The sequence below is a fragment of the Hemitrygon akajei genome, chromosome 14 (genome assembly GCF_048418815.1).
Source record: "Hemitrygon akajei chromosome 14, sHemAka1.3, whole genome shotgun sequence".
NCBI lineage: Eukaryota > Metazoa > Chordata > Chondrichthyes > Myliobatiformes > Dasyatidae > Hemitrygon > Hemitrygon akajei.
In genome coordinates, this window is record NC_133137.1 from 19,159,142 (window position 1) to 19,183,561 (window position 24,420).

Sequence of the window (24,420 nt, forward strand, 5' to 3'; positions counted from 1 at the left end):
TACAAGCTGAGTGGAGGGAGAGTGTGAGGGAGAGGGATCAGCAGCAACGCAGGTTTGGATCTACCTCGGATGTGAGGTTATCGATGTACTCGAAACAGTACATCAGAAATGAATGCAGGACCAGGCCATAGAGATCCCTGAACATCATTCATGATTCATTCACATCTTCAGCTCAACACTTGATGCACATTGGCACAAATGGCAGAACCTCTGCCGCACTGCACCTGAACTCTGGGTTCAACACATAACCCTGGATTCCTTTGGGTGCTCTCGTGTCCTTCCCAAACATCAAACACATGCAGGTCAGCAGCGGAGTGACCTACTGTAATTTGCTTCTAGTGTTAGGTTGCTGGTAGAAAATGGGAGGAAATAAAGAGGATGTGGGGAGAATTTTTTAAAGTTGGAATCAATTAGCATTTTGGTGAAAGGATGCTTGACAATCACTGGAAATATGATGGGCCAAATAGCTTGGTTTTCCCTCTGCCTTTGTGTCTTGCTTATAGAATTAAGAATATATGTATTCAAAACCCAAAAATTTTAAGTTGTTAGTTGCCATAAACCACACTGAACATGCACCTTGTCACGCATGTGGAATGGTGGCAAGCCTCACTCTCAACTCAGCAGCGTCATTCAGCGACAGCTGTTTAACCATATCAGGAACAATTCTCTTTCAATTCCTTCACTCAGACTGACTTACTCCTTCCCATCCAGGGAACGTGGTGCTAAACTGAAAGCAAGCTCAATGAGTCGAAGTGGAAGTGTGCCCTTACATTCTCGGTAAGGCTAGCAATCTCAGGTGCCCTGTTAGCTGCCAGATCCAAAATGAAGGCTGGCATCATTCGTGTTCCCAATCACTGAAAATAGCCTAGATTGTGCATATGTTAAAGATTTGGTCACAAGTTACAATACACTCAGTGGCCACTTTATAAGGTTAATCCTCAACCTAGTAAAGAGAACTTGGATATACGGTCCTCTGCTGCTGTAGCCCAACCATCTCAGTGTTCGAAATGTTGAGCATTCAGGGATGCTTATCTGCACAGCACTGTAGTAACACAGGGTTATTGGAGTTCCTGTCAGCAAGAACCCATCTGGCCATTCTCCTCTGACCTCGCTCATTAACAAAACATTTTCATCAACAGAACTGCTTCTCACTAGATGTTTTTGGATCTTCGTACCATTCTCTGTAACCTCTAGAGACTGTTGTGAGTGAAAATCCCAGAGATCAGCAGCAGTTTCTAAAATACTCAGTCCACCCCATCTGGCACCAACAATCATTCTATGGTCAAAGTCACCTAGATCACATTTCTTCCCCATTCTAATATTTGGTTCAAGCAACAATTGAACGTCTTGACCACATCTGCATGTTTTCATGCATTGAGTTTCTGCCACATGAAACACCACGTTCAAGAACAGTTACTAACCCCCCCCCCCCCCCCCCCCAACCATTCGGGCTCTTGAACAAAAGAGAATAACTACACTCATTCTGTTTCTGCTGTTCCCACAGCCAATGATCTTCCTTTAAGGATGTTTTATCTTGTTATTTCATGTTCTTTTTATTTGTTGCTATTTACTTATATTTGTATTTCCACAGTCTGTTGTTCATTGATCCTGTTTACAGTTACTGATCTATAGATTTACTGTATGCCCACAGGAAAAAGAATCTCAGGGTTGTGCGTGGTGACATGTATGTACTCTGATAATAAATTTTTCTTTGAAATTTGAACTTTTGAAATTTAAATAGGATTGGCTGATTAGATATTTGCATTAGATATTTAGATACCTAATAAAGTGGTTACTGAGTGTATATTGGGATTTAGGCAAAAGTCCATAATGGCCACTGGCCACTGTGAGTGGAGGGATACTGCAGGTACAGTACCTGCTGACCAGAATGCCCGGGAGTTCTGCTGCTTTCAACTTGAATAAAGACTGATGATGATGGATTGCAAAGGCTCTCCCAGAGTATCAGAGCAAACCTGCAGTGAGGTTAATTAACCAGTGAAAGAACTAGCCTGGTGAAGATCAGAGGCACAAAGCTTCATCATTTGGTCTTATGTAGGGGTCCTTCCTATTGCCTGTGAATTACCCTCCCAACAGCCAGTGCTCATGCTGAGACATGCAATGTGAACTCATTGAGTCTGTAATGTTGAATTAGGTTTGCAGGTCTGGCAAATGAGACAGAAAACACTGACTGCCAATAGAATATTACTCATTAATTTACAAACAGTAAAAATTCAACCAAACATTCATGTTTCACAAGTTATACGAATTGTAAATAAGACTAGTTATTATGAGCCAACCAATCCACTATTTATTCAACTAAACCCTTTAAAATTCAGAGATTTCATAGATTTTAAAATAATACAAGTTATGTATAAAGTAAAAAATGGACAGCTACCACAAAGTATCGAAAGATTGTTTAAAATGAGAGAAAGTCAACATGATTTGAGCGGAACATGTATATTTCAAAAACAAAGGATAAGAACAAATGCAAAACATCATTGTATTTCAGTCAGAGGGGTGAATCTATGGAACAGTTGTAGTAAGCATTTAAAAACATGCACTACACTTAACAAGTTTTAAAAATTATTTTAAAATTATTTAACGAATAAATATAAAATACTTGATTTAAAATGAGTGAGAGTAATGTAAATAAATTATATTTGGAATTCGATTTTGTGTTAAAAGATTATGAATTTTTTTGTTTTTGATGTGATGATTGACACCAAATATGTTGTTGTATAAGTAAGAGGGGTAGGCATAATAAGCTGTAGCTTCAGCCTACAGCCTTTCGGTCTGTTTTAAAGAATATCTATGCTTTTGTTGTAATTTTGTCCTATGAAATCATTGTTGTAAATGATGCTTCTTGTTATGTTTGTACTGACCAAAATAAATTAATTTCAATATCAATTTCAAGTCAAGTCAAGTTGCTTTTTATTGTCATTTCAATTATAAACTGCTGGTACAGTACACAGTAAAAATGAAACAATGTTCCTCCACGACCATACATTCTGAAACTAAGCACATACGTTCAACGAACATACTTAGCTAAAAGCGGGTGCAGAGCATACTTTGCCAATGATCATGTGCCACCACTTGCCTTAAACAAAGGGAGAGAGAGAACCTCCCACACATGCTCTATATATACCCAGCATATTTGAAACAGGATGCCAGCCAGCTGGCCAATGGGGAAAGCAGCTGCAGCTTCTAAACTAACCAGTCACAGTTGAAGCAACTTTCGAAAATCAGAATAAGCCATGCCCCCACAGGACGGAGTCCCAATGCTCCAGACCATCCTTCATTGCTATCTGCATTTCTGCCTCACTGAAAGCCTTCCTCCCATCCTGTTTCTGTCACTGGAGACAAGACTGTTTCATTCAACAAATGCAAGGTACCATCTGTCTTTGGGAACCCCTGGCTCACGGCTGCTCAGAGTACAGAAGGAGCTTTCGGGATGGAGCTGAGAAGCTCAGGCCCATACTTCAGTAATTAGTAGATGGAGCAGAGCACCTCAGCTACACCCACCCGACACCCGGTCAGGAAGCATCTGCCCATCAGTGGAGGACCATAAACCCATCATGAGGTATTGAATCAGGATAAGGCTATTCGGACCATCGAGTCTATTTAATCATGGCTGAGTTGTTGTTTTGAACTCCATTCTACCAACTTCTCCTTGTAATCTTTACCCTACCCCCTCCTTAACAATCAAGAAGCTATAAATCTTTGTCTTTAAAACACTCAATGATTTGGTCTCCACTGCCCTATATGACAATGAATTCCACAGATTCCCCACAATCTGACTGAGGAAATTCCTCATCTCAGTTCTAAAGAGATGTCCCTTTATTCTGAGGCTGTGCCCTTGGATCCGGGATCCTCTCCTATTATGGAAACATGCTCTCCAAGTCCACATTATCCAGGTTTGTGGTTCCTCACGTCGAGATGACTAATTACTGGTACCCCAGAATGGAAAAGATACATCTATAGAAATGGATAGGAGTGGATAATGTTCTTGATATGAACAGATGGACCTACTACACCCTGTTGTGTATTTAATATTTCAATCATTGTTGAGTGATCTTGCATATATATTAGCTGATTAAGCATTCTTGTTTATTTAAATAATTATTTATGGGTTATATGTCAAAGATGTTAACTGCATACTCACTTAAAATAAAAGATGCAGTTACACCCGTATTTCAGACAACGTGATTTCCTTGAATTAGTTTAATAATTTGAAGTTAAAAAACAGAACAGGCGCTCCTTATTCCTCTTCCTGCACACGCTCTTTCACATCCTCATTTTGCATATTCTCCTTTCTGTAGACAAATAACTTCTGTTCCATTTTTGCAAATTTGCGATTTCATCCAGCCTTAATTTCTACATCACAGCATTTCCATGCAACCCGTGCTCCATCTTTGAGAAACCTCGGTCATGCATCACCCGGAGCACGACATGCAGTTCTGGCCAGCGTGTATTTGAATGGACGCGAGAGTGCTGGAGAGGAGAATGACCAGGATGGAGCAGTTCCATTATGTGGAGAACAGGAGAAGCTCGCTCTGTTTTCCTTGCAGCTCAGGAGATCACGAACAAGCATGACTGAGGTATTAAAGGTAGAGTAGACTGTAGGAAACTTCTCCTCATACCAAAGGTGATCAAAGCTATAGGTTTAAGGTTAGGGAGAAGAGATTTCACACTGATCCGCTGATGCTCGTCCTTCCTGACTGCAGCCGGTTTGTAACAAACAGGTAGTTTCAGGTAAAACCCTACTGTCACACACAGTATGATGGTACAGCTAACCTGACCTCCAGTGTGGAGATTAGATGTTCTCCCCATGATTGTGTGGGTTTCTGCCAGATGCTCTGGCTTCCTCCCATAGCTCTGAGATAAATGTGCTGACAGGTTAAATGGCCACCGTAAGTTGCTCCAGTGGGTGTATATGAATGGTAGAATCCTAGCGTGTTTGGGGAGAATGGAGGAAATAGCATTGGATTAGTGCGGATTCAGTGTAAGTGATCGGTGCAGTCTGGGAGATGTACATCGCTGTAACTCCAAGAGAAACTCCAGTGCAAACTCCTTTTGATCTGACTCTGCTTCGGGCTCCCCCTCCCCCTCCCTCAGCCTGTGCAAGCATCTCTCTTTCGCATCCCCTCTCTGGCAGCTGGATAAACATTGATGGCAGGAACATCAATTTCTCCAATCTCCAGTAAGTTTTCCCCTTCCCTTCCCTCTTGTTCATTTCCCAACTCTGGCCTCTTACCTCTACTCCTCACCTGCCTATCACCTCCCCCTGCTGCCCCTCCTCTTTCCCTTTCTCCCATGGACCACTCTCCTCTCCTATCAGATTCCTTCTTCTTCAGCCCTTTGCCTTTTCCACCTATCACCTTCCAAGTTCTTACTTCTTCCCCCCTCCCCGCCTCATCCTCCAGGATTCATCTACCACCTCCTAGCTTGTCCTCCCCCCCCCCCCCCCCACCTTCTTCTCCTGGCATCTTTTCCCTTCCATCCCAGTCCTGATGAAAGATCTGAGCCTGAATCATCAACTGTTTATTCATTATGATTGATGCTGCCTGACCTGCTGACTTCCTCCATCATTTTGTGTGTGTTAGCTTGGATCAACTGTTTATATGATTTCTCGTGGTTGAGAGTCACCATTTCTCAACAGCATTCCATATTTACATATGATTTACATATAATGATAAGATTTAGCAACAGAATCAGGCCATTTGGTCATTGAATCTGCTCCACCATTCAATCATGCTTACAGTTTTTTTCAACCCATTTCTCCTGCCTTCCTGCCCTGTAAGCTTTAACCCATTTCTAAAGAGATAAAATCTCTGCCTTAAGTATACTCATTGACTTGGCCTGCACCATCCACTGTGGGAAAGAATTCCACAGAATCTCCACTCTCTGACTGAAGAAATCCCTCCTCATCGAAAGTTGAGATTGATTGAGAGGAGGCATTGATCGTGTGGATAGTCAGAGGCTTTTTCCCAGGGCTGAAATGGTTGCCACAAGAGGACACAGGTTTAAGGGGCTGGGGAGTAGGTACAGAGGAGATGTCAGGGGTAAGGTTTTTACTCAGAGAGTGGTGAGTGTGTGGAATGGGCTGCCGGCAACGAAGGTGGAGGCAGATACGATAGGGTCTTTGAAGAGGCTTTTAGATGGCTACATGGAGCTTAGTAAAATAGAGGGCAATGGGGAAGCCTAGTAATTTCCAAGGTAGGGACATGTTTGGCACAACTTTGTGGGCCAAAGGACCTGTATTGTGCTGTAGGTTTTCTGTGTTCTATGTTCTAAATTCCAAAGGATATCCCTTTGCTCTCAGATCCTAAAATTTCCTAATGATGGTAACATCCTCTCCATATCCACTCTGTCCAGGCTTTTCAGTATCTGGTAGCTACTGAAGAGATTACAACACCCCTCCCACCCCCCCCCACCAAATACCTCTGAACTCCACCAAATATGGGCCCAAAGCCATCAGCTGCTCCTCAGTCATTAAACTCATGAAAATCTGTACTGGGAGGGTTAAAAGCAGATCTTTTTTTATAATTTAAAATGGAGTTGTCAGTCCACAGTCTCCACAATGAGCACTTATAAAAATAAATAAATAGAGGAGAGAGAGAGAGAGAGAGAGAGAACACAGTGTGTGTGCTATTTCAGTAATGGAGAGACAGAAAGTCTGTGAGTTGCCTTGGAAACTGAAAGGTGGAACTATGTGATTGTCAGCTGGTGTTGAGCACTTGTGGAATATATACAAGGTCAGCTGGCTTTGTAGTCAGACACAAGGAAGACGCTGACAGTGGTTGAGCTTCATGTGCCCACGACAAAGGTGAGGTTTTTGCTCACAGTATGGACAAAGGAGTGACCGGTGGGGAGCTATCGGAGCGTCCAACCCTTGCCTGGGTTGATAACTCCACCACAGAAGACGGTCTCCTTTCTGTGGTCACAGTCGGTGACTTTAATAAGTTTCGGGAGCAGGAGGACATGGAAGATTGGACGGCATCGGCACTGGGGAGACAAAACAACTCCCTCTCTCAATTCAAATTTCAGAACGGAACTGGCTGCTTACCATCCCACCGTAAGACTGTATCATCTAATCACCTGAGCTGGGAGAAGCATGGGAACTTTATTCACTCACTTATATATGCACATACTCTGCTAACCTGTTTTGCCTGATCTCGTTTTGTATTACTTTCTCACGTAGTTACTAATAAAATAGAGTTTATAACGGAAGACTCAGACTCCAGCTGTGTCCATTTCTGCTGGTCCTTTTTAACCCACTACAGGCTACGGAACAATGTACAAAACAATTACTTTTAGAATTGTAGCTGGCTGGAATGAATACATTAGAAGAAAAACATGGTGTTTTCTTGATTATGTGAGTAGTGAACAAACTCGTTGAGCTTCTCCTTGGGCTGTAATCACAATTGGTGCTAAGAACCTCTGAAATTCCCCAGACCAGTTATCACAATTGGAGCCCCTCGATGAGCAGAAGGTTGTGAAACTTGTTATCCTGGTTCTCTCAGCAACTATTCTAAAATATTTTTGACTTTGTTTTGTATATTTTATTTTTTATTTGTTTTTATTTAAGGATACAGCACAGTAACTGGCCCTCCTGTCCAACAGGCCCACATTGCCCACTGACGCCCGTGTGACCAATTAACCCACTAACAGGTGAATGTGGGAGGAAAACAGGGAACGCTGAGGAAACCCACACAAACTCCTTACACACAGCAGCGGAACTAAACACAAGTCACTGGCATTGTAGTAACATTATGCCACCCTATATACAGTATCCTATCTCTTGTTTTCTTGAAATAAATGGCCTGTAGCAACCTACTCAGACAATGCGTATGACCTTGGGGGATCTCAGAGAGGCAGCTTCCAACAAGAAATCTTGGTGTGCAGGCGTCCATGAGGTCACGAAGAGTCAGACTCGACTTAACAACTGAACAACAACAAGCAACTTTCTTCCTCCCTCATCGCTCCTTGAAACCTGCTTATTTCCCCTTATAAAATCTTTTGTTGCAACGGGGCATGTTCTAGGTGAGGAAACAAAGACTCCATAATAATCTCCATTATTTAACCAAGTTAAGTCTCCATCATCCCTTTAAGTGATTTAGGTCTATATTCAGATATCATGAGCCTCTATTTTACATTTTAAACATTGGTTCTGCGGATAATCAAAACCTGCAGGTTTTTTCAGGTTTACTCCCCTATTCCCTCCCCCATCCTCTTTATGATTCTGTCTCTGCTGCTGCCAGAGACAGAGATGTCCATCATTAAGGATCACCATCACCCAGGGCATGCCCTCTTCTTGTTGCTACCATCAGGAAGGAGGTACAGGAGCCTGAAGACTCACACACAACAATTCAGGAGCAGCTTCTTCCCCTCTGCCATTGATTTCTGAATGGACATTGAACCCCTGAACACTACCTCACTGCTTTTTTTTTCATTTAACTATTTATATATTTACAGTAATTCACAGTTTTTATCATTATGTACTGCAATGTGTACATAGCAACAAATTTTGCCGGTGATTCTGATTGTGATCGTGATTTTGTCCCTCTGTCTCTGATACACTGTCAGATGACCAACCTACTCTCAGTTTGTTCATGCACCGAACTCCGAGTCCTCGTGTGCACAAAGGAAAGCTCCACCTTTCAGTTAGTTTCTGGGCTGTGCACACAAGTTCTCCTCAACAGAGCTCTGCAGCCCTGTTAGTGTAGTACAGTCAGTCATTTTTCCTGCAGACATTGCTAGAAAACCTCTCACAGACCCTCCTTACTATGCAATTATAAATCCCACGTTAGTTAAATTGAGATGCTTCCCCCAACCCAACTTGGCTGCTTCACTTTCAGCCTGAACTAGTGGAAATCTGTGAACTGGCTCCTTTTTCATTCCTGTTCAAAGTTCAAAATAAACTTATTATTAAAGTATGTATAGGTCACCAGCTGTGATTCATTTTCTTGTGGTTATTCACTGTAGATGGAAAAAAATACAACAGAATCAGTGAAAAGCAACAGTCAAATAAAAACAGACAGGTAACACTGCAAAAGAAGGCAACTTGTACAAATACAAAATCAATCTATAAATGAATAGGTAAGTGTAACCCCCTGGTGTTTCCTCTCTGTGGCCCTCCAACCACAAACCCCGGTTTGAGTGGATGCTGTGCAATTTGCTACCATTACAGATTAGTGCCAGGAAATAACAGACAGTACACTGCACGCGATTAAGGGAACTATATTTATGAATCTTAACTAAAGGGTTAGTAACGAAAAACAAGAAGAAAAGGGCCCATTTTAATTAAACAGCCAAATGTGCACAAGTTGGAGCTCGACATTTCACCACCATATTCACCGATCCTCAATCAATCTCAGCCCCTGGCTTCATTGAATCACGGTCCTGCACCGGGTCGAATCCTACGACCTGTCCTCTCGAGCATCTTCTCTCTTCATCTCCTCTTGAGCAAAAGCCCCAAGCCCAACCCTAGTGTCCCTCACCAGGAAAACCTCCACCCAGGTCCACCATCCTCATCTTCCCTCAGCTTCAACAGTAACCCCAACCGGCTGGAAGCAGAACCGACTGCTCTTACAGAACCGCTAAATGAAATACCTACGGCATAACAGTGAAGTTATGAACCACGGCATTACATAAAAAACATAAAAGGATAGATAAATATAAAAAACAAACAAACAATAGTAGGACACGAGTTGTAGAGTCCTTGAAAGTGATACCACAGGCTGTGCAATCAGTTCAGCTTTGAGGTGACTGAAGTCCTTGTGTCAGGGAATTTGTCCATTGATATCTAAAGGGAAGGTCAGCTTCTTTTTGGCCACCATCATACTTTGATGCAGGAACCTTTGGGGTTTAGAATATAATCTACTGAGCCATTCTGATTTCAAAGGCTTTTCAGAAGTCAGCACGCAGCAGACAGTGCAGTTTTCCACATGGCAGGTAGATGGCAGTGTTGTAATTCTTCTAGAAGGGTTCATTGGGACATGGGTGGCTGTGTAACACTCTTCATTATTGCAACCAGTTTAATACTGTATCAGGTCCTTCTCTGAATCCAGCAAACTAAGTCATTGCTTCCTGTCACATGGCTTCAGTAACAATGATGACCTCAGGAGCAAAGAAAAATGCTGGCAATAATCGCCAGCGTTAACCAGCTGGAACCTTCTGTTTGTCTTGCTCCTCTGGATTATATCTGAGTAGCACACACACAAAATGCTGGAGGAACTCAGCAGGTCAGGCAGCATCTATGGAAATGAATAAACAGTTGATGTTTCAATCCGAGACTCCTCTTCAGGACAGGATTATGTGATTTTGGCCGCAAACTTTCCTGTCTGTTGCTTCTACTCCTTATCATCCTATCTATCATAGCTATAGATATCTTCAATGACTCACTGTCCAGTGTTCTTTGAGGTACAGAATCACAAGAATTCATATCCTCCAGGACAATCAATTTTCACTATCTCTGTTTCAATGGTTGACCTCATATCTGAAAACTGTGCCCTTTAAATCAAGATTACCTCTAGAGAGGATATAGCTTCTCACCATCTAGCCTGTCAAGCCCTTCAGAATCATGCAATTTTCACTAGGGTCACCTCATCCTTTTACTCTCTCCCTGCAGAGGACGGGAACAGAAACTGGTAGGTGAGGAGTGGAACCATTAGGGCAGGGGATGATGGGCAGATGGTTAATGACGGAAGTGGACAGAGGAAGAAGAAAGCTAAATGTGTGTGTGTGTGTGTGTGTGTGTGTGTGTGTGTGTGTGTGTGTGTGTGTGTGTGTGTGTGTGTGTGTGTGTGTGTGTGTGGGTGTGTGTGGGTGTGTGTGTGTGTGTGTGTGTGTGACGACTTAAGATGTAGGTGTGGCTGCGTGGACCAGGAAAGGTGGAGATCTTTCAGAGTCCATCTCAGGAAACAGACTTGCTGCTGACATTTTTTATAAACCCACTGACTCCCGTAGCTACCTCAACTGTCCCTCCTCCCACACTGAATCCTTCAAGGACACCATCCTTTTTCTCAGTTTCTCTACCCCCACCACATCTGTTCTCAAAGTGAGGCCTACCATTCCAGGGCATCCAAAATGACTTCCTTCTTCTTGAAAAATGGCTTCCGCTCTGAGATAGTTGATGAAGCCCTCATACACATTTCCTCCATTTCTACATTTCTGCCCTCAACATCTTCCCTTTTCCCAGGCACAATACAGATGGGCCCCTAGACACAGGGTTCCACTGAGGCCTAATCTTCCATTCCACCAGCCTCCATGCCTAACACACTATCTTCCACCATTTCCACCAGCATCAATATGATCCACCACTAATCACATTTCTTCTCTTGCCTCACCTCTTTCTCTTCATGATTTCCCAGCCCAATCATCCCCCAAACCACCTCTCCCCAGTACTTCCCCTGTAACCCTAAGAGGTGCAACACCACTACTCAGGGCTTTATAGGCCCTTTCAGATCAAACAGACATTGTAAGACAGAAATTGCACTTGTTCCAACATGGTCTACCGAATTCGGTGCTCACTTGCACTCGTGAAAGTAAGTACAGATTAACATTAAACCTGCAGACAAAAGGGATGCTGTTGTAGTATGGCGGACTGACCTCTAATTTGCTGAGGCCAGGCGGAACCTCTCAGACTCCTCCTCTTACTTACCTCTTAGTAAGGACCTCACTCAGGGTAAGTAGGAGACCATCACCAACCTCATCAACTCTGGAGATCTCCCATCCACTGCCACCAACCTCATAATTCCCTTAGCAGGCACTGCTCGTTGCTACCTCCTACCCAAGATCCAAAAGTCTGACTCTGCTTGCTCCTGCCCCACTGAACTCGTGACTGCATATCTTGACACCGTTTTACCTCCCTTGGTTCATTTCCTTCCCACCTACATCCATGACTGCACATGTTCTGGATCTCCTGAACAATTTTCAACTCTGTGTCCCTGATCACCTCATTGATATCCAGTTACTATACACTTCTATATCCCATCAAAAAGGCCTTAAAGCTCTTTGCTTCTTTCTTGACAACAGATCGGACAAATTCCCCTCCACCAGCACTCTTCTCCTTCTGGTAGAGTTGGCCCTCACCTTCAACAATTTCCCTTTCACCTCCTCCCACTTTCTCCAACTCTAGGTGGAGCCACGGGCACCCACATGGGCCAGCCCCAGTTATACCTGCCTTTGCATTTGCAAAATGGGACCGTCTATGTTCCAAGCCATCCCTGCTAATGCTCCCCAATGTTTGCTGTGCTTCTTTGATGACAGCATTGGTGCTGCTTCATGCACCTATGTTGAGCTCGTCAACTTCATCAACATTGCCTCCAACTTCCATCTGTTAAATTGACCTGGTCCATTTCTGAATCCTCTCTCTCCCCTTTCTCAATCTCTGGATACAAAATGTCTACTGAGATCTTTCATAAATCTACCAAGTCCCACGGCTATCTTGACTATACTCTTCCCACCTTGCGTCCTGTGAAAATATTATTCCCTTTTCTCAGTTTCTTCACCTCTGCTGCATGTGTTCCCAGGATGAGGACTCCTTTTCCAGGACATCAGAGATGTCCTCCTTCTTTAGACAACAGGGTTTCTGTTCCTCCACCATTGATGCTGCCCTTGCCTTATCTTCCTGCCACCTCAATTGGGATAGAGTTCATCTTGTTCTTAGCCTCAGCTTCTAGCACGTCATTGTCCGCAACTTCCGCCGTATTCAATGAATCCCTGCCACCAAACACATCTTTACCTCGACTCTTTGCTTTCCATAAGGATTTCCCCCTTCATGATTATCTTGTCCAATTGTCTCTTCCCACTAATCTCCCTCCCAGTGCTTATCCCTGCAAGCAGAAGAAACTTTACACCTGCCCATTCATCTTCTCCCTCACCTCTATTCAGGACCCCAAATAGTCCTTCCAGGTAAGGCAAAACTTCACTGGTGAATCTGTTAGGGATCGCCTACTGTATCCCGAGCTCCTGATGTGGCCTCCCCTACCTTGGTGAGACATTTCCCTACCTGCCTTTCACTTTCTCCTGGTGCCCTTCCTCCTTCCTGGTTTCCCATGGTCCACTCTTCTCTCCTATCAGATTCCTTCTTCTCCAGCTCTTTATCTTTTCCACCTATCACCTCGCAGCTTCTTACTTCATCCGCTCTCCCCCACCCACCTGGCCCGCCTCCCCTCCACCCATTTTCTTATTCTGGCTTCGTCCCCCTTCCTTTCCAGTCCTGATGGGGGGGGGGGAGAGGGGGAAGTAAAGAGCTGGGAAGCTGAGAGGTGAAAGAGATAAAGTGCTGGAGAAAGAGGAATCTGATAGGAGAGTGTAGAAGACCATGGAAGAAAGGGAAGGGGGAAGAGCATGAAAGGGAGGTGATGGGCAGGTAAGGAGATGAGATGAGAGAGGACAATGGGAATGGAAATGCTGACGGGGGGGGGAGGCAATTACTGAAGGTTTGAGAAACCAATGTTCATGCCATCAGCTCAGAGGCCACCCAGACGGAATATAAGGTGTTGCTCTTCCAACCTGAGTGTGGTCTCATCATGGCAGTAGAGGAGGCCATGGATTGACTCGTTGGAATTCTGCTTGCAAAGAAAAATGTCAGGAGGGAGATCAGTTGGGAGGGATGAATGGACAAGGGAGTCACATTGGGAGTGATTCTTGCAGAAAGCAGAAAGAGGGAGGAGGGAAAGATATGCTTGGTGGTGGGATGGTTGAAGTAACAGAGAAATTTCCCCTTTTCTCCCTTAGTCCTGATGCAGAGGTGTCATCTTGCATCTTTTGCCTCCATAGGTGCTGTCTGGCCCACTGAGTTCTTGGTTTTATTCAATATTGAAGATTGTCTATCTCCAGATCTAATGCAGCATTAAAAAGTCAATAAGCGTAAAGAACACCGTTAAGTATGAATACATCAGATTAGGTATATACATAGATTGATTGTATGTGTTAGGGTGTATTCCACAGTTATACAATGTAGCAAATATTTATTTCAGCAGCAACCAGTCTTCAGATCTGAACGTGGACTGGAGATTGAAATGCAGCTCAGAACAATGGTGTTCCTGGAGCTGCAGACTGGGGTCGATTGCAAACCAGGAAACACCCACTCACCGGAGATGTCTGCATATGCATGAATGCAGCCAGAGAGACAGAGGTGTGTTGGTATGAAGTTCCGGGTGTTGGAAATTATGTGCAACTCAAAGAAAGCATTACAAATGCATGGTAACTATAGAAAATGTCCTGTTGATACCTTTCTTCTTTAACATATAAAATGTGATGCAATATTGGGTCAGGAGGCCTCTTTGCCCAACAATGGCTCCAGTAGGATTCCTGCTTGTCTGGCTAAATAAAGATTTCTATATCCTCCAGCTTCAGTGTCTCTGGTGGCTCAGTTACAAGCCTATGTACATAAAGTGACGCTAGATACAGGAGAATCTGTACATAAGGTGACTGACAGGAAACAATAAAGTTGTGGTGTTCCAGATTCCTCCATATACTGTCTCTTTTTCCTTCCCCATCTCTATGTCCCCTCCGCTTTGCAATATCGGCCAACATTCCAACCATCTCCTAATAATTTGCTGTGCTTTCATGCTGACTTTCTGTATATCATGTTCACGGGTAACTAGGCCCTTCCTGTGCAACTCAGCTTTCTGTACTCTCACAGTCCGGTCCAGGCCGAGCTTATTGCCATGTGTACAGAACATGTATGCACAGACGAAGTGAGAAACAAGGGAACATAGCATTAGATAAGCAACGTTCACAAGAAAAGTCAAGCATAAATTATGCACTGCTTTCACAAGAAAAAAATTAAAACAAAAAAAAACAGGTGGGGATCTTTGATGATGGATATTGCCTTCTTGAGGTACTGCCATTTAAGCAAAGTTCTGCTTTTCTATTTCTTTATGCTCAACCTGCATAACGCACCATTATCTTATCAGCAGTCAGATGCATGTCTTGTTCACACTTCACTCCCCCACGTAGCTTCATATTATCAGTAAATTATCAGCTTTCATCCACCCTCAATTCACTCATTATGTGCCATGTCATATGACGTGGGTGATCATTGCCTTTCCATGACCATGATTGTTCTTGGCAAATTTTCCTACGGAAGTGGTTTGCCATTAACTTCTTCTGGGTAGTGTCTTTACAAGACAGGTGACCCCACCATTACCAATACTCTTCAGAAACTGTCTGCCTGTCACCCTCCTATATCGAATACAGTGCCTACTGAGTGTATGTTCATTGTCTTCTGCTGCTGTAGCCAATCCACTTCAAGGTTCAACATATTGTGCGTTCAGAGATGCTCTTCTGCAACCCACTGTTGTAACACAGTTGGTTATAACTTGTCACCTTCTTGTCGGCTTGAACTGGTCTGGCCAGTCCCCTCTGACATCTCTCATTAACAAGGAATTTTCAATCACAGAGCTGCTCACCAGATGTTCTTTATTTTGTTTTTCGCACCAGTCTCCATAAACTCTGGAGATCAGTAGTTTCTGAGATGCCAGTATGTCTGGCACCAACAATCATCCCATGGTCAAAATCACCTCTCTTCCACATTCTGATGTTTGGTCTAAACAACAACAGAACCTCTTAACCATGTCTACGTGCTCTTATGCATTGGGTTGCTGCCACATGATGGGCTGATTAGGTATTTGCATTATTGAGCTGGTGTACAAGTGTACCTTTTAAAGTGCTCACTGAGGGTAAGTCTTTAATTTGAACTGTGAATAGCTGAGACATCAGTATCCTGTGATCCCTGTGGAGAACCATGAGCCAATATGAAGGTAATGCATTTCATTTCCCTCTTTTCTCTGTTATTTAGCCAGACCTCTATCCATGCTATGAGATCTTGTCCTATGCTGCCTGGATTACCTATGTATACTACCTCTACTACTTTCCCTTTATCCAGCCTGCTCATTTAATGCACAAAGAACTCTGACAACAAACAAAATCTCCCTTTCATTGAACTACATATATTGACTCTGCTTGATGATTATGAATGCTTTGCTCCTTCTACGTTAATAATTGAATCTGCCATTTTCTCAAATTTTACTGTCCCCCTCTGTTCTCCAAAATAGGAGTTACTTTGCAGAATTCCAGTCCGCTGGGGCCTTTCCAGAATCTTGAGAACTTTGCAAGATCATAAGCAATGTATCCATCATTTCTGTCACTTATTTTAGCAAGTCCAGGTCTCAACGGCCTTTAATCCCATTAATTTGCCTCATATTTCCTCCAATGTTTTTGAATCAGACTCTAAATCAGAACTTTTAAAAACTACAAATTTCAGTAAGCACGGCATATATATTAAAAAATAAATTAAGTAAGTAGTGCAAAAAGAGATTAAAACACTGAAGTAGTGTCCATGGGGTTCATTGTCTATTCAGAAATCTAATGACAGAGTAGAAGCTGTTCCTAAAAAATTAAGTGTGTATCTTCTTCAGGCTCCTTTACCTCTTCTTTGATGGTAGCAACGAGAGGATGTCATGTCCTGGGTGATGGAGGTCCTTAATGATAAATGCCGCCTTCTTGATGCCTCGCCTTTTGAAAGTGTCCTTGACACAGAGCAGGCTAGTGCCCAAGACGGAGCTGGCTAGGTTTACAACTTTCTCCAGCTTTTTCCAATCCTGAGCAGTGACCCCTCCATGGCAGAGAGTGATGCAATCAGTTAGAATGCTCTCCACAGTACAGAAAATCTTTGATCATGTAGCAAGTGTCCTCGAACTCCTACCTTCCTTTTATCCTTGGACTTTCTGCTGCCGTTGCAATGCTTTTAGTATCTCCTACCTTTAAAACAGATGAAATATTTATTCAAAGTTTCTTTATTGTCGTTGGAGATGGTTCCTTGTGGACGTTACACACTGGTTTTAAACAACAGCCGGGCCTGCTGGGACTTGTCTGCCAAGTGGAAGATTGTAGACTGAGTTGGAAACAGTGCTTTGTGGACTTTACACACCAGATTTAAACAGTAAGTGGGGCCTGCTGGGACTTGTCTGCCAAGTGGAAGATTGTAGACTGAGTTGGAAACAGTGCTTTGTGGACTTTACACACCAGATTTAAACAGTAAGTGGGGCCTGCTGGGACTTGTCTGCCAAGTGGAAGATCACTGTGTGAGTTGGAGACAGTTCCTTGTGGACTTTACACAGTTTAAAACAGCGACCAGATTTTGTTGGGATTTGTTTGCCAAGCAGAAGATTGCTTGGGTTATTAGTAATTTAGCAAGGGCAATAAAAAAAGGGAGGTGTAAGTGGAGCAGCCATTGTGGGAGCGGGCCAGTATAGCATGGTCAGGCTTTGGTTCTACAGGCTTCAGAGAAAACAAGTAGAGGCTAAGGGTTCCAAGTTGTTTGGAATCATTTAGTGGATTGTAGAACTTAAGCTTAAGAGGTTAGAGACAAAGGTATAACACGTACAGACAGGATGGTAGTTCAGGCAATAGAATACTCCTCCTGTGAGGTGTGAGTTTCAAGGTACATAATCATCTCCTTGAACTGCAGGAATTGATCCAAACTTCAGCTCCTGACTGGCAAGGTCAAGGAACTGGAGCTGGAGCTAGAGGGCCACAGGACCATCTGGGAGGCTGAAAAACCCCATGGATGAGACTTTCACAGAGGTGGTCACACCCAGGGTGCAGGCTTCAGACAGGAGATGGGTGACCACCAGGAGAAGTAAGGGGAGTAAGCAGTCAGTGCCTATAGCCGAGCACCTCAGTAGCAAGTATACCCACCGTGCATACTGCTCGGAGGGAGGGAACAGCAGCAGCAGCCAGGCCAGCGGTGCTATGTCCGGCTCTGAGGCTCAGCAGGGAAGGGTAAAGTCAGGCAGAGTGATAGTGATAGGAGACTCAGCAGTTAGGGGGATGGGCAGGAGATTCCATGGCCGCGAAAAAGGCCCCAGTTTGGTGTGTCGCCTCCCAGGTGCTCAGAGCGACTGCAGAATATTCTCAAGAGACAGAGCAAGCAGCCAAAGCTCATGGTGCACATTAGCACCTATGATACAGGTAGAAATAGGGAGGAGGTCCTGTGGAGTATAAGGAGTTAGGGAAAAGGTTGGCGAGCAGGATTTCCAAGGTAGTAACCTTTGGATTACTCCCAGTGTCACGTGCTAGTCAGAGCAGGAATAGGATGATAGTACAGATGAATGAGTGGCTGAGCAACTGGTTCGGGGGGCAGGGTTTCTGATTTCTGGATCACTGGGATCTCTTCTGGACCTGTACGAAAAGGATGGGTTACACCTGAACCCGAGGGGGACCAATATCCTTGCGGGCAGGTTTGCTAGAGTTGTTGGCGAGGGATTAACCTAATTTGGCAAAGGGATAGGAACTAGTGTGATAAGGCTGAGGATGGAGCAGTTGGTGTACAAGTAGATGAAGTGTGTATTGAGACTAAGAGAAAGGACAGGCAGATGATACAGCAAAGTTGCAGTCAGTGGAATAAGTTGAAGTGCAACATGGGGGCAAACTCAAAAAGGGTGATGAATACAGGACTGAAAATGTTGGATGCACACAATATAAAGAATAAGATAGGTTATCGTGTAGCACTGTTAGAGATTGACAGGTATGATGTGGGCATCACTGAGTTGTGGCTGAAAGAAAGTCATAGTTGGGAGCTTAGCGTCCAAAGATACTGGTTGTATCAAAAGGACAGGCAGGCAGGCGGGCAGAGGTGGTAAAAAATGAAATCAGATCATTAGAAAGAGGTGATCAGAAGATGGAGAATCCTTGAGGGTAGAGTTAAGCCAAGATCTTCAAGATGGTGCCAACAAACAACACAACCAATGGCGACATCCTGCAGACAGTTCACAGAACTATTTCTTTTGTTTCCTCTTTCAGATATGATCCTACCACTAAGCTGTGTGTGATTGGAACCTATGACTTATATTTTGATTGTGTGTTTTTGAACCCATTGAGTGAACTGGCGCTTTATTGTCTCCGAGGGAGTCCAGGGAGGTTTGGAGCAGTGTGTGCAGCCTGGAGGCCTGGAGCCCACGATCGACTCCATTGCTTCTCTCTGGCTGAAGCATCAAGGGCACCAGCTCATGATTGACTCCATTGCTTTTCTCCGATTGAGACCTCGAGCAAGGTTGAGGTCGACAAGGACGAGAGCAGAGGATGGGCGAGCGTTCGGCACCACCTGCCTGCGTTTGACCTGTTTTCCTCTCCCTATTGCTAGATGCTGTCGGAGCAAAGTGCAGGAGTCCTCTCATCCATGTTGCAAGGATTGACCAGGAAGGCTGAGGACTCGTCTTGGGGTTCATGTTGCATATGTTCCTGGATTCTGGGTACTCATTTTTTTTTCTGGTTTTGAGTGGTTTGATCATGGCTATCAATGAAGTCTGGGGTGCTTCAATGAAAAGTGCTTTGCCCTAAACCTGCAGAGGGCTTGTGTCGCAATATTAAACTGAACTAAACTGAACACTGCTTCGATGTTTCATATTCTGTGTATTCTCCACTTGCTTTTTGCCATTAGTTCAATTTGTTTTTTCTCTCATGTCAGGTGCTTGGTGTTCTCTTGAACACATTCCACGGTGTTTCTCTGTCCCATGGTTGCCTGCAGAAAGAGGACAAATCCCAATGTATATGAATTCTGTATACATACTTTGATAATAAATGTACTTTGAATCTTTGAAGTAAATGTAAAGGTATAAAAGGGAGATACATGCAAGCCTCTGAGCAGAAGCCAGGATATGAGATGTAGATTACAACGGGAGATAGAAAAGGCATGTAAAAAGGGCAATGTTACAATCGTTATGGGGGATTTCAATATGCAGGTAGATTGAGAAAATCAGGTTGATAGACAATAGACAATAGACAATAGATGCAGAAGTAGACCATTTGGCCCTTCGAGCCTGCACTGCCATTTTGAGATCATGGCTGATCATCTACTATCAATACCCGGTTCCTGCCTTGTCCCCATGTCCCTTGATTCCCCTATCCATAAGATACCTATCTAGCTCCTTCTTGAAAGCATCCAGAGAATTGGCCTCCACTACCTTCCGAGGCAGTGCATTCCAGACCCCCACAACTCTCTGGGAGAAGAAGTTTTTCCTTAACTCTGTCCTAAATGACCTACCCCTTATTCTCAAACCATGCCCTCTGGTACTGGACTCTCCCAGCATCTGGAACATATTTCCTGCCTCTTATCTTGTCCAATCCCTTAATAATCTTATATGTTTCAATCAGATCCCCTCTCAATCTCCTTAATTCCAGCGTGTACAAGCCCAGTCTCTCTAACCTCTCTGCGTAAGACAGTCCAGACATCCCAGGAATTAACCTCGTGAATCTACGCTGCACTTCCTCTACAGCCAGGATGTCCTTCCTTAACCCTGGAGACCAAAACTGTACACTATACTCCAGGTGTGGTCTCACCAGGGCTCTGTACAAATGCAAGAGGATTTCCTTGCTCTTGTACTCAATTCCCTTTGTAATGAAGGCCAACATTCCATTAACCTTCTTCACTGCCTGCTGCACTTGCTCATTCACCTTCAGTGACTGATGAACAAGGACTTCTAGATCTCTTTGTATTTCTCCCTTACCTAACTCTACACCATTCAGATAATAATCTGCCTTCCTGTTCTTACTCCCAAAGTGGATAACCTCACACTTAATCACATTAAACGTCATCTGCCAAGTATCTGCCCACTTACCCAGCCTATCCAAGTCACCCTGAATTCTCCTAACATCCTCATCACATGTCACACTGCCACCCAGCTTAGTATCATCGGCAAATTTGCTGATGTTATTCTCAATGCCTTCATCTAAATCGTTGACGTAAATCGTAAACAGCTGTGGTCCCAATACCAAGCCCTGTGGTACCCCACTAGTCACCACCTGCCATTCCGCAAAACACCCATTCACCGCTACCCCTTGCTTTCTATCTGCCAACCAGTTTTCTATCCATGTCAATGTCTTCCCCCCGATGCCCTGAGTTTTGATTCTACCCACCAATCTCCTATGTGGGACCTTATCAAATGCCTTCTGAAAATCGAGGTACACTACATCCACTGGATCTCCCCTGTCTAACTTCCTGGTTACATCCTCGAAAAACTCCAATAGATTAGTCAAGCATGATTTACCCTTGGTAAATCCATGCTGGCTCGGCCCAATCCTTGATTGGTTGATGTTGGATCCCAAGAGCGGGAATTTGTAGAACGCCTGCAAGATGGCTTTTTAGAGCAGCTTGTGGTGTGAGCCCACCAGGGGAAAGGCAATTCTAGATTGGGTGTTATGTAATGAGACAGATTTGATTAGAGAGCTTAAGGTAAAGGAACCCTTTGGAGGTAGTGATCATAATACATTAGAATTCACACTGCATTTTGAGGGGGATCAGATGTATCAGTTTTACAGTGGAGTAAAGGGAGGCATGAGACAGGAGCTGGCTGAGGTTTCTTGGAAGAGAACACTATCAGGGATGACAGTAGAACAGCAATGGCTGGAGTTTCTGGTGGCAATTAAAAGACACAGGGTATATACATCCCAAAGATGAAGTATTCTAAAGGGAGAATGAGGCAACTGTGGCTGACAAGGGAAGTCAAAGACAACATAAAAGCAGAAGAGAAGGCATATAATATAACAAAAATTAGTGGAAATTTAGAGGATTGGGGATCTTTCAAAAACCAGCAAAAGGCAACTAAAAAGTTATAAGGAAAAAATGTGAAATATGAGGGTGATCTAGCCAACAATATAAAAGAGAATGCCAAATGGTTTCTCAGATGCATAAAGAGTGAAAGAGATGCAAGAGTGGAGATTGGCCCACCGGAAAATGACGGTGGAGGGGTCGTATTGGGAAACAAAGAAATAGCGGATGAGCTTAATAATTATATTTTGTGTCAGTCTTCATTGTGGACAGCACTAGCAGATGCCAGAAATTAGAGAGTGTCGGGGGGCAGAAATGAATGTAGTCATTATTACTAAGGAGAAGGTGTTTCAGAAGCTGAATGGTCTGAAGGTAGATAAGTCAGCTGGACCAGATGGACTACACACCAGGGTTTTAAAAGAGGTAGCTGAGAAGACTGTGGAGACATCAGTAGTGATATTTCAAGAACCACTAGATTCTGAAATATTCCCGAGGACTAGAAAGTTGCAACTGTCAGTCCATGCTTCAAGAAGGGAGGGAGGCAGAAGAAAGGAAATTATAGGCCAGTTAGCCTGACTTCAGTGGTTGAGAAGATGTGTAGTCCATTATTAAGATTCAGGCTTGGGGGTACTTGGAGGCACATGATAAAATAGACCAAAGTCAGCATGGCTTCCTTAAGGGAAAATCTTGCCCAACAAATCTGTCAGAATATTTTGAGGAAATAGCAGGCAGGATAAACAAAGGAGAGTCAGATCATGTTGTTTACTTGGATTTTCAGAAGGCCTTCAACAAGGTGCTACACATGAGGCTGCTTAACAAGATAAGAGGCCACGCTATTACAGGAAAGCTACTAGAATGGATAGAAGACTGGCTGACTGGCAGGGGGCAAAGAATGAGAATAGAGGAAGCCTTTTCTGTTTGGCTGCCGGTGACTAGTGGTGTTCCACAGGGGTTGATATTGGGACTGCTCCTTTTCAAGTTACATGTCAATGATTTGGATGATTGAATTGATGGCTTTGCGGCTAAAGTTTGCAGATGATCTGAAGGGAGATGGAGGGGCATGTAGTGTTTAGGAAGCAGGGAGTCTGGAGAAGAACTTCAACAGACTGGGAGAATAGGCAAAGAAGTAGCAGATGGAATATAGTGTAGGGAAGTATATGGCCATGCACTTTGGTAGAAAGGATAAAGGCATAGACTATTTTCTAAATGGGAAGATGATTCAAAAAGTCAAAGAGTGTCGGGGGGCTTGGAGGTCTGTGTGCAGGATTCCCTAAAGGTTAACTTGCAGTGGTGATGAAGGCAAATCCAATGTTATCGTTCACTTTGAAGGACTAGAATATAAGATCAAGGATATAATGCTGAGACTTCATAAGGCATTGGCCATATTGTACTTGGAGTATTGTGAGCAGTTTTGGAGCCCTTAACTAAGAAAAGATGTGTTGGCAATGGAGAGGGTCCAGAGCAGAGGCTCCCAAACTGGGTCCACAGACCCCTTACTTAATGGTATCGGTCCATGACATAAAAAAAGTTGGGAACCTCGGGTCTGGGAATGAAATGGTTAACGTATTGGGAGTCTTTGTTGGCTCTGGACCTATACTCCTTAGAACTTTGAAACCTGTGGAATATTGAAAGGCCTAGATAGAGTGGATGTGGAGAGGATGCATTTTGTAGGGGGAAGTCTAGGTCCAGAGGATACAGCCACAGAACAGAAAAACATCCATTTAGAATGGAGGTGAAGAATTTCTTTAGCCAGCAGCTCGTAAATCTGTGGAATTCATTGCTGCAGATGGCTGTGGAGGCCAAGTTATCGGATATATTTAAAGCAGAGGTTGATAGGTTCTTGATTAGTCAGAGTGTCAAAGTTACAGGGAGAAGGCGGAAAAATGAGGTTGAAAGGGATAATAAGTCAACCATGGTGGAATGGTGGAGCAGATTTGATGGGCCAAATGGCCCAATTCTGCTCCTATATCCTATGGCCTATGATCTTATTTGTTCCATAGTCTCATCCTCTAAGTCGACAGTGATTAATTATTCTCTTCTCTTTTACAAATTTTCTCTTTGAAAATCTCTAAATTGTGTCCATATTGCTTAATACCTTACTGTTATGATCTGATTTCTTTTTCCTTTTATTGTTTTAGTCATTATTTTCTGGTTTCTAAAACATTGCTAATTACCTGATGTTCAATTTGCAAAACTATGTCTTTCGATTTAATAGCGTTCTTAACTTGGGCACAGACAGATAATTCTTCTCGTGGAGTCTTTATAGCCCGGGCAAATGTGCTTCTTTTGAGAAATATGAATCATCTCCTCAAATAACAGCAGCTGCTTGCCTCCCATGTTGCTTTTTAATCCATTTCCCATCCATTTCAGCCATCTCTGTATTCCTCCATTATTGTCGTTATTTAATTTTCGATAAGATCACTCATTAATCAAACAGTCCTAGAGTCATACACAAAAAACACAGGGAAATAGAAGCAGAAGCAGGCCAGCTGTCCTCTCCAGCCTGCTTTGTGAGCACAAAATTAGTCTCTCCAGCCCATTATGTCCAAGTCGACTGTCAGAAACCAGTCTACACTAATCCCACGTTCCCATACTTGGCCCATTGTCAATTTGAGCATTCACCCAAATGTTTCTTAAATGCTGGAAGATTCTCAATCAACACTTCTTTCTCTGGCAGTGTTTTCCAGAGATCTCAGTTAAAAAAATTAATCCTCATCCCCTTTACACTTCCCCTTTCCCCTATTATTTCTCACCTTAATCTTATGCTCTTGGGTCTTAGGCACTTCTACCATAGGAGAAGGTTTTTATCTGCCCTACCTATCTCTATCTTCCATAATGTTCTATATCCCTAATGACTCTCT